The sequence below is a fragment of the Microcaecilia unicolor genome, unplaced genomic scaffold (genome assembly GCF_901765095.1).
Source record: "Microcaecilia unicolor unplaced genomic scaffold, aMicUni1.1, whole genome shotgun sequence".
Lineage (NCBI taxonomy): Eukaryota > Metazoa > Chordata > Amphibia > Gymnophiona > Siphonopidae > Microcaecilia > Microcaecilia unicolor.
The window spans coordinates 2,436,439-2,450,321 of NW_021963345.1; the positions used below are offsets into that span (position 1 = coordinate 2,436,439).

The 13,883-nt window shown below is 47.3% G+C and overlaps 1 long non-coding RNA gene across 1 annotated transcript; it reads left to right on the top strand.

The window, feature by feature from the left end:
* Positions 1–604: 604 nt before the first annotated feature.
* LOC115459218 lies at positions 605–13,413 on the top strand. The gene is made up of 4 exons (XR_003940224.1): positions 605–687; positions 12,308–12,332; positions 13,231–13,263; positions 13,365–13,413. It is a non-coding gene; the product is annotated as an uncharacterized LOC115459218 (long non-coding RNA).
* Positions 13,414–13,883: the final 470 nt, after the last annotated feature.

Here is a 13,883-nt window from a genome sequence, read left to right on the forward strand (position 1 = left end):
ATTTACTACAAATAATCCAACAAAAATCAGTCAGCCTCTGTTAAAAACCCTTACGATAACAAAAGTGTCAAAAGCGTCATTTCATAATTTACCCCTTCAAATCATTTATTCATGAAAAAAGTCAACAAAAAGGAAGTGTAATACAAATAGTCTTTCCAATGTAAATCCTGCACTTATCTGACCTCAGTCAGCTGATCCCGATGCCAGCATTTCAGTAGAAAAATGATTTTATCAAGGGAAAAGCCCAACTTCCCACAGAGTTATCCCGTCAACAGCATTGAGTATCAGTGCTCCTCAGACAACTCCTGGCTCCGTCTCTACCGGAGAGTGCCACATAGTCTCTGCTGATATTCCAGTGCCACTGAATGTCAGCGCCGGACCCAGTCTGCATGATTTTTTTTACTGGGTAGGAGACCTCGTCATGCTGAATATTGACCCCTATGTCTTTTGAAATGGCTTTCAGTATACTTTCTGAATAAGTTTGGTTTGTGTGCCCAAATCATTTATTTATTTTCCGTAAGCCTCTTAGAAAGTAGACAGGCAGCATATAAATGTTTTTTTAAATATTGATCCATTTATTAACCGTTTGTTTTACCTCTTTCTCATCTAGCTACCAAAGCAGATCCTGTCCATGGAGGGAACAGAGCTGAGAATCTTCAGGATGCTCCAGTCGCTGATTCAAAGCATGTAAGCGAAAAGGGGGGCAGAGGAGGAACCTAATGGTCAGAGCAGTAGGCTGGGAAACAGAAAGCCCAGGTTCAAATTCCATGGCAGCTCCTAATCCAGAGACCTGGGATGTATCCAAGCTGTTCCTAACCTCAGAGGGGGGAAATCAGGGCTGCTCAGGGAACACCTGCCCCAAAGGCAGAGAAGATGATTCTAAATCACTGCTTCAGAAATTGGCTTTGTTGAAGTGCAGAAGCTGTAAAAATAGTTTTGTTCCTCCTGATATTCAGCAGCTAAATTAGACCCAGATATCCAATGGCAGGGCATGTCCAGTCACCGAACATCTGGGGATATCTACTACTACTACTTAACATTTCTAGAGCGCTACTAGGGTTACACAGCGCTGTACAGTTTAACAAAGAAGGACAGTCCCGGCTCAAAGGAGCTTACAATCTAAAGGACGAAATGTCAAGTTGGGGCAGTCTAGATTTCTTGAATAGAGGTATAGTGGTTAGGTGCCGAAGGCGACATCGAAGAGGTGGGCTTTGAGTAAGGATTTGAAGATGGGTAGGGAGGGGGCTTGGCGTATGGGCTCAGGGAGTTTATTCCAAGCATGGGGTGAGGCGAGGCAGAAAGAGTGGAGCCTGGAGTTAGCAGTGGTGGAGAAGGGTACTGAAAGGAGGGATTTGTCTTGAGAGCGGAGGTTACGGGTAGGAACGTAAGGGGAGATGAGGGTAGAGAGGTAGGGAGGGGCTGCAGATCGAGTGCATTTGTAGGTTAGTAGGAGAAGCTTGAACTGTATGCGGTACCTGATCGGAAGCCAGTGAAGTGACTTGAGGAGAGGGGTGATATGAGTATATCGGTCCAGGCGGAAGATAAGACGATATCTGGGGATATCTGGGAGGGTATATGTGGGTCCTAGTTGATATTTAGGCAGAAGAGCCCACGTAAGACACTTATGTGGATCCCAGCTGAATATTGGCCGGGACGCACATTAGAACATCCGTCTGATCATCCCCCCTCCCCAACAAGAGAGGAAAATCCACTGCTTATACCTGGGATAAGCAGCATAAATCTGTTCTACTCTTTTGGAATCCTGTACTTGCGACCTGGATTGGCCACTGTTGGAAACAGGATACCGGGCTCTATTAGTTTCAGTCAGACCGAGTATGGCAACGCTTATGTTCTTACGACTACTGACAGAGGTTGCAGCTCCCATTTTCCATCCACAGTCATCAGGCAGTGGCGTAGCCAAGGGTGGGCCCGGGTGGGCCCAGGCCCACCTAATTTGAGCTCAGGCCAACCCAGTAGCAGCATACCTATGATGTGGGCTGGCAGGGATCCCCAAGCCCCACCAGCCAAAAACTCCCAACAACTGTCCCTCCTGAATACCTTGTAAATAGAAGATCTTGGCCTGCAGCGACCAGCCCCACAGCCTCCCCTTTGATGTATTCCTGCCTTTATAGAAACAGGAAGTTGCATCAGAGAGAAGGCTGTGGAGCCAACATGAGCAGTGCGTATTAGTTGTTGTTCGCTGCCGGTGAAAATTTGCTATTTAAAAGGTATGCAGGGAAGGGGGGATGTTTGAGAGACCAAATCACTTGTGGGACAGGGTAGAGTTCTGCCCACCTATCTTGGGCCCAGGCCCACCCAAAATTGGGTGTCTGGCTACGCCCCTGCCATCAGGGGAAGGATTAAGGGGTAGATACACAGAACTCCAGCACTGTAGAGAACTGCAACATGCAAATTATATGCACACTATTAGCTTAAGCCTTCAGCTGTGCCTCTGCTGTGACCCACCAGCGTTTGGAGGACTGGGAAGGGAGGAATGGAGGTAGGCAGGTACACTGAGGAGACGCTGGACCTGGGCTTGAAGTGGGGGATAGAGGCAGGCAGGCGGATGTATCGGGGAGACGTTGGACCCGGGCTCAGGGGGAGGGTGAGAAGGGGAAGGGAGCTCTAGTTTCAGGCGGCCCTGGGCATTTTGTTGGGCCCCCTCAGTGTAGCTATGCCCCTGAATTAGTTGATGCTTCCAGGAGAAGAAGGGTCTACAACAGCACTAACAATCTCCAATCCACAGAAGTCATCCAACAACGCTGGAGAGAGATTTCTTTAAAATGAAAGAACCAATTATCTGCAGCCATTAGAGAGGCAAAAAGGAAATCAAGGACAGTATAGGGTGGGTGGAGAGGCAGTGGCATAGCCAGACCTGACATTTTGGGTGGGCCCAGAGGTAATATGGGTGGGCACAATGTATATATAAGTTACCCGTGGCAACCTAAATATTGGTGTGGTAAGACATGTCAGGCTGCTGTAAGGCCCTTCAAGTCACATTAAGGAGCAAATAACGCAACCTAAAGGCCTAACACGGCTTGATAACTCCCCTCCCCCCTTAAGTGACTTGCCCAAGATACAAGTGAATGACACTGATGAAAAAATAGCGGAGAACTGGGATTAAATAATACAGAAGATTTGCCATTTTTATTTATTTATTTGTAGCATTTGTATCCCACATTTTCCCACCAATTTGCAGGCTCAATGTGGCTTACATTTACCGTAGTGGCAATTGCCATTTCCGGTTAACAGAATTACAAATGGTATTGCATTAAGGTGCGTACATACATTGTAGAGAAGAATACATTATGGTATCACATTATAGGTTGGACTATGACATATGTTAGGTCATCAACTCAGAACCCTGCAAACCTTTTACCTTAGAGGCAGCTGCCAGGGAAGAGAGGGAAGGAGTTGAAGAGACCTCAGTTGGTGCTGCAGAGACTATGGCTGAAAACACAATGGAGTTGGAACTCAGTCAGCCTACACATTCTGCTGTCTTTGAAACTGAGGACGGTGACTTGGGGTTTTGTGTTATTTCACAAAAAGTGCCTGCACTACCCAACACTGATGCAGGCAACAGTTTAACAGGGAAGGTGAACACTGGAAAGCAAGCTGGCATTGGGAGTGTGGAGACTAATGAACAGCAGGTCTTAGGGCTGCAGACACAGGTGAGCTTAGTTAGCTCCCTGATTGAGGCACCAGGTTTTCAGCCACAAGTGGTGGATTCAGCAGTACAGCAAGGCTCAGGGAATCCCCGGCACAGAAGGGAAGATGAGATAAACTCTGGCTCTGTAAAAACTGTAAGCAGCCTCACGCGGGACCTGCTGGTGCAGGGAGAACAGAGCTCTCCTCCGAGTGTATCAGCAGTCTCTCTGACAGAAGATATTGCTGGGGGATCGGCAGCCCAGGCAGAGGGAGCTCACTCCCAGGGAAGCATTGGGAAAGTTAAGGACTGTTCAGAACTGGTTATAGATTCCAGGGGGCTCAGTTCTCTGGGCACTGACTGTGGGCAGGGGGGAGGGGGAGGGGATGATGTTCAGGATATGTTGATTTGTGATGTGAGGGAGGAGGGTAAGGGGGAAGGGGCAGAGGGTTTGGGGAACTGTTCTGTTGGTGAAAAGGTTGGTGAAGGGGTTGCTGTTCCAGTTTGTGGAAGGGGGGAGGGGGTTGATGGGGAGATGGTAAGGGAAGGTAAAGGGGGTGGGCAGGATCAGTGGGGGCGGGGGCGGGGGGGGGGGGAAGGGATCTTCAGGCAAGGAAGGGATAAGCTCAGGGAGGAGGGAAAGTCAGTGGAGGCAGGGTCAGCCCTCCTTTGCAGATGTGGTTAATAGGGAAGGAGGAAGAGGGAAGGGGCCGTTTTCCTTTAGTAATGACACAGATGCTGGGTTCGGGGGAGGTAGGGGTTATGGGCAACCGCCCAAGAGAAGGAATGTGGTCCAAATCAAGTGGGTGGGGGAGGGGGGAATGCCTTCACGTGATACAGTGTTGAAACTAGTTTTGGGGTTAGGGTTTGTCCCAGAAGACCTCTATGCCTGTATTCATCCAGTTAACCTCCCAGAATACGATGTCAGTTTTCTGACCCAGAGAGGCATGGAGGTCTTCTGGGAAAAGTATGAGGGGGTAAGAGGAAGGGGGGGATTGGAAATGTTATAGGGTAGTTCCCATCAGTCGGCCAGATCTGGTGCAGGTGACTCTGCTAGTCCGTAACGAGTCCATCTCAGGGGCAGACTTGGCCTTTTGGCTGCACAGGTATGCCGAGTTGAGGACTCCATTGACCAAGCTCCCGGATCCAAGTAGAGTCTGGGCAGGGGGGTGGGGGGCTTTGGTTAAACTTCACCAGGTAGGGCAGGTAGTACAACACATTCCTTCAGCGTTTTTTATTGGAAGGGACAGAATCCTGTGTTTTTACAAGGGACAGCCAAGACAATGTTTTCGGTGTGGGTCTTTCCGCCATTTTAGCATGTCCTGCCCAGTACAGCAATGTGCTAAGTGCGGATCGAAAGATCATCCCACCGAAGAGTGTTCTTCGATCAGGTGCAATCTTTGTGGTGGTCTGGGGCATGCCTTCCGGGACTGCCCTAGGGCGTCGCATAATGGGGGGAGGGAAGAGGGGGGAAGGGAAGAGGAGGTGCAGGAGGAGGGGGTGGGGGAGGGGGGGTTCAGGATCAGGGGGCAAGGGGGGCACAGAGGGAGGTCGTGGAGGTGGGGGTTCCAGAGGCAGCAGCACAGGTGGGGAAACAGGGGCAAGGGCTGGAAGGGGTAGATGAGTGGGCCCAGGTCCCCAAGAAGCAGAGGGGGGTGAAGGGGAAGGGTAGAGGGATTTCAGGGGGGTCAGGAGAGGGGGCTCGGCAAGAGAGGGAGACAGGAAACCGGTTTCAGGTTTTGGCAGAGGAAGAGGAGGTGGTGGAAGAAGAAGGGGAAGGGGTCGGTGGGGTTGTGGGGGGAGGGGAGGAAGGAAAGAGGAAATTAGAGGGGGTGGAGGGAGAGGGGGGTAAGCGTAAGAAGAAGGGGGGAAGGTTAGGAGGATGGAGATTAGTGTGGAGGGTGGGGGCGGGTTGGACGGGGAGGGGGGAAGAGGGGGGCAGGAGAGGGGGAGAATCTTATGAGGCGATTGGATAGAATTCGAGCTCTACAGGGGAAGGATCACGGGAGTGAGAGGGGGAAGGTTCAGGGGGTGGGAGGGGATCAGAGGGGGGGCAAATAGAGGAAGGAGGGCGGGGGGGTTTGTCTTTGTCTGAAGAGGAGGGGGGGTTGGATGAGTCTAAGAAGAAGAAGGGAAGGAAGAAGGGAGGGGGGAGGGGGTGGGGAAGGAGGGAGGTTTTGAAGCCGGGGTTAAGGATTGGGCGGAGGAAGAAGTGGTTGAAGAAGGGGTCTGGGCTCTAGGTAGGGGTGATGTGAAGGAAGCATAATGGCAGGTATTATATTATTATTTGCCACTCTGAATGTGGCGAGTGTGGCCTCCCAGAGGGCGCAATGTTTGGCCTTTGAGGGCCTCTCCACGATCCAGGCAGACTGTTTCCTAATCCAGGAAACACGCTTGCAAACTATGGAGGCGATCAGGTGTGCGAGGAGGGCCTGGAGATGGGGGCCTTCGGTTTGGGGCTTGGCAGGGGACAGGTATGGGGGGGTAGGGATATTATTTAAAACACATAAGGTACAGATTCAAAGGGTGATGGAATTAGGAGTAGGGAGGTGTTTGGTGGTGGATGTTTTGTGGCACGGGGTGGCTTCCCGGATTATTAATGTTTATGGGCCACAAAGTAAGAGGGAACATTCACGGTTATTTGGTAAAATTAAACCTTATTTATACACGGCACGTCAGGTGGTTTGGGGGGGGATTATAACACCATTTTGAGGAAACAGGATAGTGGAGGAAGGGCAGCGCAGGTGAGGTATGGTGGGATACGGCTAGCTGGGATAATGAAAGGGGCAGGGTTGGTAGATGTGCACCTTGAAATTTCACCAGAGGTGGAGGGTTTCACATTTGCACGGAGACAGTGTAGGAGCAGGATAGACAGATTTTTGGTCCGGGAAGGGGCATGCGTTCGGGGGCCCAGGTTGGTGGACGTGGACTTCTCGGACCATAAACTGGTGTTGGTGGAGGTGGGGGGTTGGGCGGGACATAGGCCAGGGAGGGGGTTATGGCGGCTTAACCTTAAATGGGTTACCGATGAGAAGGTCAAGGAGGAATATCGGGCCTTTTTGGGTGACCAGCTTTCGATCCAGGGTATTTTTCCCTCCATTGGAGAGTGGTGGGAGTTAGTGAAGAGGCGGACGAGGTTTTTTTTCACCCGTCAAGCTCGGAGAGAAGGAAGGGAGAGAACTCGGCTGGGGACTGCCATTAAGAAACGAAGGGACTATCAACTCTACTACTTCACTGCACAACAGGAGATAGATTGGCCTTGAAGGGGGAGACATACCAATTGTGTTTGAAATTTTTCCAGGTTATTGGACCCCTGCACACTAAAGTAAATTCTGACTTTAAAATAAAGTCCAAACTTCTCAACTTTCAGGCTAGAGGTGAGATACCTGATTCTTCTCTTAAATTTAATGCTTATTGCTTAATTAATTAATTAATTAGCCCTGTGAAACCTTTTCTTTCTTTCTATCTTGTCCTGCCAAGCTCTGATTGATAGGAAGAGAGAGGAGAGGCTGTTAAAACAGCATTGAATTCGTTTGAGACTCAAAAGTAACATTTTACACAGCTGTAATTATTGGGAATATTTAGATTAAAAAGTTAGATTCTTAGACAATTTTAAAGGTTAATTCAATTGGAAAATCTTTGGTCCTGGTCCCACCCAGCTACAGAATTCCCTTGATAAAACAGCAGTTAGCTGACACTTGGGGAAAGGATAGTGAATTTCCTGGAAGCCAATAAGTTGCAAGATCCGAGACAACATGGTTTCACCAAAGGGAAATCTTGCCAAACGAATCTCATTGAATTCTTTGACTGGGTGACGGGAGAATTAAATCAAGGACGTGCTATGGACGTCATCTACTTAGATTTCAGCAAGGCTTTCGACACGGTTCCCCACAGGAGGCTCTTAAATAAACTAGATGGCCTGAAAATAGGACCCGAAGTGGTGAACTGGATTAGGAACTGGTTGACGGACAGACGCCAGAGGGTGGTGGTGGTGAATGGAGTTAGCTCGGAGGAGGGAAAGGTGAGTAGTGGAGTGCCTCAGGGATCGGTGCTGGGGCCGATTCTGTTCAATATATTTGTGAGTGACATTGCCGAAGGGTTACAAGGTAAAGTTTGCCTTTTTGCGGATGACACCAAGATTTCCAACAGAGTGGACACCCCGGAGGGTGTGGAAAACATGAAAAAAGATCTGAAGAAGCTAGAAGAATGGTCTAACGTTTGGCAATTAAAATTCAATGCGAAGAAATGCAAAGTGATGCACTTAGGGAGTAGAAATCCAAGGGAGACGTATGTGTTAGGCGGGGAGAGTCTGATAGGCACGGACGGGGAGAGGGATCTTGGGGTGATAGTATCTGAGGACCTGAAGGCGACGAAACAGTGCGACAAGGCGGTGGCAGTAGCTAGAAGATTGCTAGGCTGTATAGAGAGAGGAGTGACCAGCAGAAGAAAGGAGGTTTTAATGCCCCTGTATAAGACGTTGGTGAGGCCCCACCTGGAGTATTGTGTTCAGTTTTGGAGGCCGTATCTTGCGAAGGATGTTAAAAAAATGGAAGCGGTGCAAAGAAAAGCTACGAGGATGGTATGGGATTTACGTTCCAAGACGTATGAAGAGAGGCTTGCTGACCTGAACATGTACACCCTGGAGGAAAGGAGGAACAGGGGTGATATGATACAGACGTTCAAATATTTGAAAGGTATTAATCCGCAAACGAATCTTTTCCGGAGATGGGAAGGCGGTAGAACGAGAGGACATGAAATGAGATTGAAGGGGGGCAGACTCAGGAAAGATGTCAGGAAGTATTTTTTCACGGAGAGGGTGGTGGACGCTTGGAATGCCCTCCCGCGGGAGGTGGTGGAGATGAAAACGGTAACGGAGTTCAAACATGCGTGGGATATGCATAGAGGAATCCTGTGCAGAAGGAATGGATCCTCAGAAGCTTAGCTGAAATTGGGTGGCGGAGCAGTTGGGGGGAAGAGGGGGTGGTGGTTGGGAGGCGAGGATAGGGGAGGGCGGACTTATACGGTCTGTACCAGAGCCGGTGATGGGAGGCAGGACTGGTGGTTGGGAGGCGGGAAATACTGCTGGGCAGACTTATACGGTCTGTGCCCTGAAAAGGACAGGTACAAATTCAAGGTAAGGTATACACATATGAGTTTGTCATGGGCAGACTGGATGGACCATGTAGGTCTTTTTCTGCCGTCATCTACTATATTACTATGTTACTATGTTACTCTCCAATGGAGGGAGAAAGGAGGATATTCTGGATTTGCAGGAGCAACTTGAAAAGGTCCAGTATGATCGATATGCCTCCTTGGTCTATGAACGGGACTTTGGGAAATTGGTCAGCCCAGACCCGTTTATGTGTTGCAAGGAGCGGAGGGAGCATAGGATTGTGGGGGGTTTAAGGGACATGGGAGGGGTAGTTCAGGTGTCGAAGGAGGGGATTCTAAAGGTAGTGGAAGAGCACTTTGCACAATTTTTTTCAGATAAGCAAGTGGATAAGGAAGTGATGGGTCACTATATTGCGGGGACACCGGGGGTGGGAAGGGGAGGGGGCCGTCTCTTCAGGCCCTGTTGCGCCCCTGGTCGCTGGGGTAGGCAGAAGAGGCCATTGGGGCCTTAAGGAGGAAGACAGCACCAGGGCCAGATGGACTCACAACAGAGTACTATCAGGCATTTAAGCACCTTCTGGCCCCAATCCTGCTGCACGTCAGCAGGGGGTTTTACCCCAATCCCTGACCGAGGCGGCGTTGATTCTTCTGAGTAAGGGAAAAGATCCAGAGTCCTTGGCCAACTGGCGTCCGATTGCCCTGCTCAATGGTGATCGGAAGATATTCGCGCATATGCTTCTGAATAGGATGAAGGAGGTGGTGGTGGTGGTGGGGGGGTGTTGGCAAGTTCACAGGCCTGTGGGATTAAGGGGAGGGGGTTCTGGAGGCAGCGGCTTGGGTAAGGGAAGGTGTGGAACATAGTCGGGGAGAAGGAAGACTAATGGTGGCATTAGATCAGGGTAAGGCTTTTGACAGGGTACAGTGGGCGTTTCTTTGGCAGGTTTTAGAGCACTATGGGTTTCCTAGGGATTGGGTGGCTCAATTACGTTTATTGTACACGAGGGCACGGTGTTTTCCCCTGGTGAACGGTTGGAAAGGGAATAGGTTCGGGGTGACAGCAGGGGTGCGGCAGGGATGTCCTTTAAGCCCGGTACTTTATGCTTTTGCAATTGATCCCTTTGTCACCCCTCCTTACTTTTCTAGCCATTTGTTCTTCCGTTTGCGCTTTCGCCAGACGAATCTCTCTCTTGGCTTCCTTCAGTTTCATCCGGTATTCCTCTCCGTGTTCCTCTTTTTGAGTTTTTCTGTATTTCTGGAACGCCAACTCTTTAGCCTTTATTTTCTCAGCCACTTGTTTGGAGAACCATATCGGTTTCCTTTTTCTCTTGCTTTTATTTACTCTCCTTACATAGAGGTTTGTGGCCCTATTTATAGTTTCTTTCAGCCTGGACCACTGCCCTTCCACTTCTCGTACGTCCTCCCAGCCCATCAGCTCCTTCCTCAGGTATTCCCCCATTTTACTAAAGTCAGCACGCTTGAAATCCAGGACTTTCAGTTTTGAGTGGCCACCCTCCTCTTCAGCCGTCATATCAAACCAAACCGTTTGATGGCCACTGCTGCCCAGGTGGGCACCCACTCGGACATTTGACACACTATCCCCATTTGAGAGTACCAGATCTAGCGTCGCTCCCTCCCTCGTGGGTTCCGTCACCATTTGTCTGAGCAAAGCACTTTGAAAAGCATCCACGATCTCTCTGCTTCTTTCCGATTTGGCAGACGGAACCTTCCAATCTACATCCGGCAGATTGAAATCTCCCATCAACAGAACCTCTTTTTTCTTTCCTAATTTTTGAATATCTGCAATCAGATCTTTATCTAGTTCCTCCAATTGTGTCGGGGGTCTGTAGACAACACCCACGTGGACAGAGGTTCTATCCTCTCTTTTTATGTAATAGTGTTTTTATTGATGAATGCATAAATGATACAATATTATGCCAATCCTTAAAACTCCAGTAGTTAACATTTCAAACCTGTACTAATACATCTGAACTTCTATCATCAACATTTTTTATTCCCCCCTCCCTTTCCCTACCCCATCCCCCTCCCTTTTCTTTTTTGTAATATGTTTATTGACTGTATCCATTGTTGAAGAGAAAATCTGTACAGAATTATTGTCAAGAAAGCTTTACAGGAACCTTTGGACTGTATCAAACAGTAACCGTAGCATTGTTCAGCAAGATTCATAATGAAAATACATATGGAATGCTGTCAACATTCTGTAGTCAGTACATGTAGTTCCTGTGTTTCACTACTTTCCATGTCTCCTCCATCGTATGTCAATGTTGTGATTCATCAACAAGTTAACGCCCACAGGACAGGAGGAACATATCACGGTTTTAAATGCCATCCTCCTTTTCCCATCTCACAGACTCCCTTCATTCTATATCATACTCTTCCCGTCTACCTCTATTCCTCTCTTTTTAAGGTGATCCATATTGCTTCTTCCTTTCCCCAGTTCCTGTCATTTCAGTCGCTGTGATATCATTTCTCACATACAGAGCTACTCCTCCACCTTTACGCCCCTCTCTATCCTTCCTAAAAAGATTATATCCTGGTATGTTTACATCCCATTCATGGGAACCATTGAGCCATGTCTCTGTGATTGCAACTATGTCCAATTCAGTCTCCAACATCAGGGCTTGAAGGTCATGAATTTTATTGCTTAGACTGCGAGCATTTGTGGTCATCGCTTTCCATCTACATTTCCTAGTATGTGTTTCGGTTTTAGTGATTTGGGGATGTCTTTTCTCTTTGGGTACCGTCATATCTTTTTGTTCCACCTTCCTTGCTTTTTCTTTTTCTTCCGCCTCAGTTTTATGTTCAGGAACATCACAGTGCTGTAGTGGAGCAAAAGAAAACTTGTGAGGGCGAATGCTTCTGTGTCACATAACGAAGCCTGTCTGAGCCTACTGTGAACCATGTAGTCTTAGGTGGTATTATTCTTTGAGGCAGTGGTGAGAATTTGGTATGATTCTGTGCAGTATGATTTTGTGCAGTCCTAGAAGTTGCTTTAAGTGCATACAATTCTTGCTTTACTTTGCTGAGCTCCTGTTTTAAACTAGCGAGCTGAAGACAGATAGGACAAACTTTAAGTCTCCAGATGATTGGCCTTGAAACTAAAGCACCACAATTATTACAGAGAATAAAAGTCATCTTGATTTGTTGAAATGGGTATGAACAGGTGTACTATGATGGGGTTGTAATTAGGGTGGGGTTAATTTATGATACGTAGTATATTTGGGAAAGCTATATAGGAAGTGTCAGTCTTGGGGTGGGTGGGCTTAAGCTTAAGACCTATGGAATGTGTTTGCTGTAACCTATCTCTAGAACTTGGGTGATTGTTAAATTGTAAAGCGCTGCGTAACCCTAGTAGCGCTCTAGAAATGTTAAGTAGTAGTAGTAGATTGATTAGTTTGCTCTCTCCCAATCAAAAGTGTTTTCTGTTGCCTATTAAAATGTCACATAGGTTTGCACTTTGCACAACACTGGCCCTAAGCCACTGGGCTTGCAGGAGATTTAATTTTTTCTTTCCTTTTTTTTTTAATTCAGGAAAAGATTCTTAGAGGCTCTTATGGTAAGACTAATTTAGAGGCTTCATAAACTATCATCCAGTTTAAAACAAGCATATTATTATTATTATTTTCAATATATAAAATTAATGTGTGTGTTTGTGTATGACATCTTTTAATATACAACCCTTTATGGTTACAACAGAGCAGTTTACAATAATAAAAATAGGCAGTGGCTATAGAGAAAAAAGCAAAAGAAAATGAATGCAGACTGACCCTTGAATCAGCCTCCCACTTGCCACATTTAACTGATCAAGTTAAAATGTCACTGAAAAACATAGGCCTTTAATCCCGCATTGAATCTTGGGTAGTAAATTTCCAAGTGAAGATATTGCAGAATGGACTTCTGGAGGGAAGGGTTAGAATACAAAATGCCGACTTGTGTATAGATTCTAAAGGAGGAATTTCTATAAGAAGACGCCTCCATTTAAACAGCCATTCTGTAATGGCATATGGGCACCCCAATTCCATAACAGAATACCAACGTTAACCAGCATTGGCTTGCCTAAAAGGAGGCATCAGCACCTACTCCAGATCTATGTTGTGATCTGGGCATAGGTGTCCCAGGGGCATCGTTTGGGCGCAGGGAGGTGGCGTTGCAATATATCCGTGAATGTATACGTATCTTAAAAAAAGGCAAGTGCAAAGAGCTTCACTACAAAGAACAAACAGCTATTGGAGCTAGATCTTGGAGTCTAGTTTACAAGTCACCCTAAGAAAAGAGGCTCACATAGGGTGACCTTTTATGAAAGGAAGCCCATCATGTCTGGAGGCTGAAAACGGAGAGGTTAGAAGGTAAAACCAAACCCCAGTGCTGTGGTCTCGATAAAATGACTTGACTAATCTGTGACCTTCCCATGAGAAGCTCTTCTCTAATACCATTGCTCTCATTCCTTCCTTTAGGAGAACATTAAGGAATTACTTTGTTTGATTATTGTAAGTCCAAACTTTTGTTCCAGAACTTACTTCTTATATCTATTGCCAGATCTTTAACTGTGTTACTGTCTCAGAAGTATTTCCTCTGTTTTCCCCTCTAGGGTAGCTTCCTGGATAATGTGCCCCCTACCACCGATGTGCTAAGTGATGGTAAAATCTGCTTCATAATTTTATTTATATTAACAGTTTGCAATCAGAATAGATGATCCCATGCATATGGATTTCAGGCCAGTTTCAGTGCTGAAAACAAAACTCAATCTGCCTCTACAGGGGATGTTTTTGCGATTTCCCAAATTAATTGTTGCTGCACTGTTGGGAGTTCAGTGGAGTCCCAGACTGATGTATTTCAACAACGTCTGCAATTTCCTTTGACTGTGGCATAGTCTCAATCAAGCCTGGCTGTATTTGATCAACTGAAGTTAAACTCAATTAAATTTGTTCAATTGGTTGATTGAGTAACTAAGAGCCTCTTAGTTTGCAGTGGTAACAGGGGTCCTGCAGTGTCATCAGGCCCCCTTTTATTGCCGCCCGGTAAAAGGCTTTTTTCTTCAGAAGGAAATGGCAGTGCGGTAAGTTAAACATTTGCAGTGCTGCCATTTCCTGGGAGAGCCCTTACCACC